This window comes from Octodon degus, unplaced genomic scaffold (assembly GCF_000260255.1).
Source record: "Octodon degus isolate 3935 unplaced genomic scaffold, OctDeg1.0 scaffold00084, whole genome shotgun sequence".
Lineage (NCBI taxonomy): Eukaryota > Metazoa > Chordata > Mammalia > Rodentia > Octodontidae > Octodon > Octodon degus.
The window spans coordinates 4,315,627-4,321,543 of NW_004524660.1; the positions used below are offsets into that span (position 1 = coordinate 4,315,627).

Genomic DNA, 5,917 nt, shown 5'->3' on the forward strand with positions numbered 1-5,917 from the left:
ATTAATAATAAATGACTGTGTTTACTAGGCTAAAGTGTTGTTCGCCTCTGTCTGGTAAATTAGCTGCTGAGTAAATATAGATGGAGGGCTCACTGTTTTTCTTCAGTAGATTTGAGGAAGAGGATTCTAGATTATAGGAAAGATTAAAGTAAGAAAAACATACGTTTATTAAAAAGTTTCTTTTTCTTTAGCTTTGGGAGAAGTTATACTCTCTTGCAGAATACTAATTTGTGGTAAGAAAAATCGAACTACTGGTCATGGGGAAACTAAGAACTTTCAAAAATAAAAGAGAAACTGAATTCAAATGTTGCATGTTTGTTTGAATTAGTGCATTGAAAACTACAGGAAAAGGAGTCAGTTCTTAAAAGAATGATGAGAATTTATTTTACCTATGAAATTCAGTTACACTGAAGGGGAATAAACAGAAGAATGTCTGGGAAAGGCCTAAAGGAGAGGAACTCGCTTAGGGGTAAAACCTTCACATCAACTAATCTTTCTAACCTTGTTTCTGTTTTTAAAACAGTCCCACCATCTTCTTTTCTTTACTTCATTTGCATATTCTATTTTAGAGCCGTAAAAGTAAGAGCATGTCATATCAATTATTACTGTACTCTCTTTAAAATAAATTTTTTAATAAAGGTAAGAAAAGAAAAAAAGAGACAAGAAGAAAACTATAATGTTTACTGAAAGCAAGTGGTAATACGCAATCGTATGTCCAATCTTACATAACTACATCCATTAATCTGAGCAATAGATTTGACGATAAAAATAGATAATATATCAACCATTGTTAATCAGCTATTCTTGTTTTTAAAATTTGTAACATATGTATTGGTGTATGTTACCCTGTTTCTGCCTTTGTTTCGGATTTTTGTCTTTGCTTTTGTTTTTACCCTTCAAAATAAAGTAAAATTAAAGTTTAAAAAAAGAAAATGATATACTAAAAAATAAATAACATTAAAATTATATAAAATTTTGTTAAACAAAGTAATAGGAATTAAAAAATAAGTAATAAAAATAAAAATAAATAAGAGCAACCCAAGGTCTTATCCTATGGCCTTTTACATTTTTAATCTACATGAAATCCCTTACTCACTTAATTCACACTTATAGCTTTAACTGTTACTCATAGTTTGAGGCCTCTAAAATTTGGTCTTCAGTTCTGATTTCCCACGTGAACTTCAGATCCATCTCTTCAAATGCATATTAGACATCACCACACGAATCTTAAACTCTATGCATTGAAAAGTTACTGTTTCCTCTTTTCCTTCTCTTTCCTTGCTGAATGATTTAATCCTAAAGCTGTTAGGTGGAGTGGAGCAGGGCAGGCACCACTCTGCAATATGCAAAGACGTAAAGCCTGAATCTAATTATGAGGAAATAGATACATCAAAATTGAGGGGCATTCTCCCAAGTGAGTACCCCACGATAGCTGAATTTATGATGAAATATGAGGAAAAGTTCTAGATTTATGGAGACCAAAGAAATAAGAAAACTAATGTCATCAAAATGGGAACTTTTTGCTGTAAAAGACATTGCTGGGACACCTGATAAAAGTTGAATAGCGTCTGACAATTGCATGGGAGTATCTAGATTAATTTTCCCATCTAACTGAAATTTTGTAGGAGAATGTCCTTGTTCGTATGGGTTATGAAAGTATTAGCAGACTCTAAGGGTGAAAACTTATGCTCAACTGTCCAGGGAAAGAAGCTGTATTACAACATTTCTGTAAATGTCAGATATTTTAAAAATACCCTTACAATTACTGTGTCAGCCAAAATAAAAATAATGAAAGTACATTAAAAGCAAGAAAGAATTTTCCATCTGTAAATAATAATGTCACCTATTTCAAGGCATAATAAGTACCTGGCCAGTCAAAGCCCCGCCCATCAGGAGTTCTGATCTAATAGACTGACTGGGACTCAGGAACAGAGTCTTAGTGGGCGAGCTGGATGACTCTGAGGTAGGCCGACTCAGGATCACCTTTGTCGTGTAGCTCATCAAGAGCCAACGTTCTGGGTCAGATCTGCTTAGGCTTGAGTTTTACTGGGTAATGTTTGACAATCTGCTTCACTTTTTGAGCCTTATTTTCTCCCCCCTCTTTAAATTAATACCTCATGGCATTAAGCAGAGATAAAATTACATCATGCATGTTAAATGCTCAGCATCTCCTTGGCAGGTCCTGAGTATTCAAGAGCTCGTAGTGAGTGTTAGAAGGCTCCGCCTGTTTTTTGGGACCCTGGGTCTTCCATTCTTCAAGTAGGAAAACTGTAAGTCATCTAATGGTCCTTGATATTCCTGAATCCATTTACCTGGCAAGTTCTACAGATGTAATGCATTGCCAGCGCCTCATTCCCATGATGTTGTAAATCAATTTGGTTTTTAAAAATGTTTTCTTTACAGTTACTTTCACAGCCTCCCGCTTACCTCTGTGCACAAGCTAGCGCCGTGTGGTCCCCTAGTCTCTGCACAGCAGTGAAAGTGGCCTGAAACCTGACTTTGTCTGCATTATGTGTTCTTTTAATGCCACTTAATGGATTCCTCATTATGTTCAAGGTTATAATTAAAATTCCTTAGCGTCTATGCAGCATTTGTCAAGAGAAGGCGTCTGAAAGCTTGTGAAGGCACTTTTGCTGCTCAGTAGGAGGCACCTCTCGTCTGAACATTGCACTAACCTGTGAACTTGGACTCTGTTGGTCGGGCCATGCATGCCAGTGTGCAACTCACTGTATTATATTCCAAGTCTTTATGAGCTGTGCTGTTCTGGTTGCTTCAATATCCTTAACTGACTCAAAACTTACTTTTCCTAGTCATTTTGACTTTGGGGAGGAGCCACCAGTCACCCAGTGCCAGAGGCAGTGAATGCGGCACGCGTCACGCATTGCTAGGAGCCTGCCTTTCCTCGGCCTGGAGCTCGCAGCAGCACCCACAACAGTTCTGATTATGCCTTGTGAAGACACTCCCAAAAGAGCACTCCCAGAAATGCTCCAGAAAGTGGCAAGAGCAAGGGGATAGCTTAGTTTGAAGTGAGAGGGAGGATTTTGCCTGGGATTTATGACAACATGTCCCTTGCTCTAATAAAATTTTAAAACTTTCAAACATTTACTCTATACATTTCAGTCGCCCCACATATGTATCTCCTGCTAGAGTTCTATGAGAAGCGACATAAAAGTATGTGACAATAATTTACTCATAAAGGAAACAAGAAAACAGAACAACTGGAAGGCAGAAAGAAAGTAAGATAGCTTAGGTAAGTTTTGAGGTTTAGAATAAAATGAGAGGAAAGTGCCTATAGGTAGCTGCCTGGAAATTAAAGAGAGAAGCAGGCTGAAGAAGTCGAGTGATTCCCTGAGGCTGCAGGGGGGATATGCGTGGTGTGACACACACTGAGTTTGTAAGTCTAAGTTCAGAATGCCCGTATGTAAGATGTACACAGGTTCTGGGGCACTTGGTGGAGCTCAAGGACAAACACAAGTAGAAAGGGCTGCCATTGTGTACCGCCCTCTCCCGGTGCTCACTGCATTCTCAGCTTCCTCTGTAAGTCACAGAAGCCTTTTTTCTAATGGCTTTGGAGCTGAACATTTCTTTTCCTGACTCCAACTTGCCTTGCTCATCTGACCCACAGCCTTCTTCTCAGTTTGTGCGAGGAGCTGAAAAGTCATGCAAGAGCATGATTTTGCTTGAGCAAATAGGGAAGACCAAATAATACTTGAGAGAAGCAAGGAATGAGATGGACGTGACTGTTTCACAGGAAAGCACGGAGTGTCTCCCAGGCGCGTCACTGGGGAAAAGGTCAGATGTGGTGGAAATGCGTGTGGAGCATGAAGCCAAGCTTCGGTTGTGAGTCTGCGTGTTTCTAGAGGGAAGTGTCTTTGTGTATTGTGCTGCGACTGAGTGGCTAATTACAGAGATCCTGAAGAGCCTGCCTGGGCCAGGAGGTGGACTCTTCACAGGCTAATGAAGCTCACCTCTCAGGACGGATGACTGACACAGCCTGCTTGCTCAGGATTGCACAAGAGCTTGCACTTCCAGTTGTGTATTTGTCTTATTAAACTTGTACAGGATCCAGGCTCCTGAGATCAAGTGTTGCCATTATTTGGATTTAATGAATTAAAATTATTTTCTTCTCCCTTACTATTTCTTCTCAGATGATTCATTCCCTCCCCCCCCCCACAATATTCTATTCTTAACATGTTGAACTTTGAAATCCTTTTCTCTACATTCAATTTTTAAAATTTTACTTGCCCAAGTTTATGCTTGACACATAACATATTAATATTTCATTTAAAATGAATGTATTTTACTTCGAACAGCAATTATATGAGTATTATCAACAATAAATACAAATTTAACTTACTTTTCAAACTGGAGTGTCTAAGAACTAATGCCATGAATCAAGTAAAAATATAACAAAAATATTGATTATTATATTTGTAAGCATGTGCCAAGTACTATGCTTGATTCCATAGATTATTTCAAAGTAAAATTAGTTCATCTTTATTAGTTATAAGGTTGCTGCATGATGAGGCTAAAAAAGGTCTCATTTTGACAATCAGAAAACACATTTTAGAGAGTATTTTGGATGTGTCATGCAGTGAAATTAGTGTAGCATTTTTGTCCTTCAGACAAAGAACTCCTATCTAGAACATATAAAGAATTAAAAAAAAAAATCAGGCCTCCAAAATTCAAAGACCCAATCCAGAAATGGGCAACTTCACAAATGAAGAGGTACAAAGGGCAAATAAATATATGAAAAAAATGTTCAACACCATTGGTCACTCAAGAGATGCAAATTAAAGCAACACTGAGATACAATCTCATGCCTGAAAGGGTGGCTGTCATCAAGAAGTCAACCAATAGCAAATGCTGGAGAGGCTGTGGGGAAAACAGATCCCACTCCACTGCTGGTGGGAATGAGGGCTCGTACAACTACTATGGAAATCAGTATGGAGATTCCTCATGTTATGGTTTGCGTGTAGGTGTCCCCCCAAAGCCTCATGCAGTCGTGGGGTGGACTTGTAGACTTTGTGATTGATTATTGTGTGTGTGGCCCCTGCACCAGCCCTGGGGCAAGTAGTTTGCATTATATGCAAGGAGGAGGGATGAGAGGCGAGCTGCTCCTCCCTTTGCTCTCTGCTCTTTGCTGCTGCCATGAAAGGTCTCTCTGCCATGTGCCACCCTGCCTTGGAGCCAGCTGAGTATGGACTGAAACCTCCAGTAACTGTGAGCTACACAAACCTTTCCTTGCTTCATCTTGGGTGTTGGGTATTTGTCCCAGCAAGGAGAGAAGAATAACTGAGATACCTCAAAAAGCTAGGATTTGAGGTCCCACTCAAGCCAGCTATTCCCCTCCTAAGTATTTTTCCAAAAGGATCAGGATCAGCATACCACAGTGATATATGTGCACCCATGTTCATAACAACACAATTTGTCAGATCTAAATCTTGGAAGCTGTCCAAGTGCCCATCAACTGAGGAATAAATAAAAAAGAGGTGGTATTTTTACACAATGGAGAATTATTCAGCTATAAAAAATTTAAATTTGAGGATTTGTAGATAAATGGATGCAAACGGAGACTGTATTGGTAAATGAAATAAATCAGACCCACATATGCAAACACTATACTGTCTCAATAGTGTGAAAACCTGAAAGAGTAAATAAAATTTGAAAGGTGCAGCAGATACTGTAAGAGGGAAAGAATTTGTTCAGTGGGAAGGAAATACTGGGATGAGGAAAAGGCAAAAGAAAGAAGGGAAAAAGATATATGTATGTATAAATTCAGGATAATTTGGGTAATCGTACTATTGATTTCTGCAGGTCTTTTGAAAGGAGCAGTTGGAGTCCTAGCCCAGGTCCTGTGAGTGTGCGGAGAGCTTCCTGCTACCTGCGCCGGCGGGACCAGTCCCAGCCCAGGCGC

At 39.2% G+C, this 5,917-nt stretch overlaps 1 protein-coding gene across 4 annotated transcripts in view; it reads right to left on the reverse strand.

Moving 5' to 3' along the window:
* Ntng1 (netrin G1) overlaps window positions 1-5,917 on the reverse strand; it is a 380,898-nt gene that overhangs the window by 172,655 nt on the left and 202,326 nt on the right. The window lies entirely within an intron of this gene.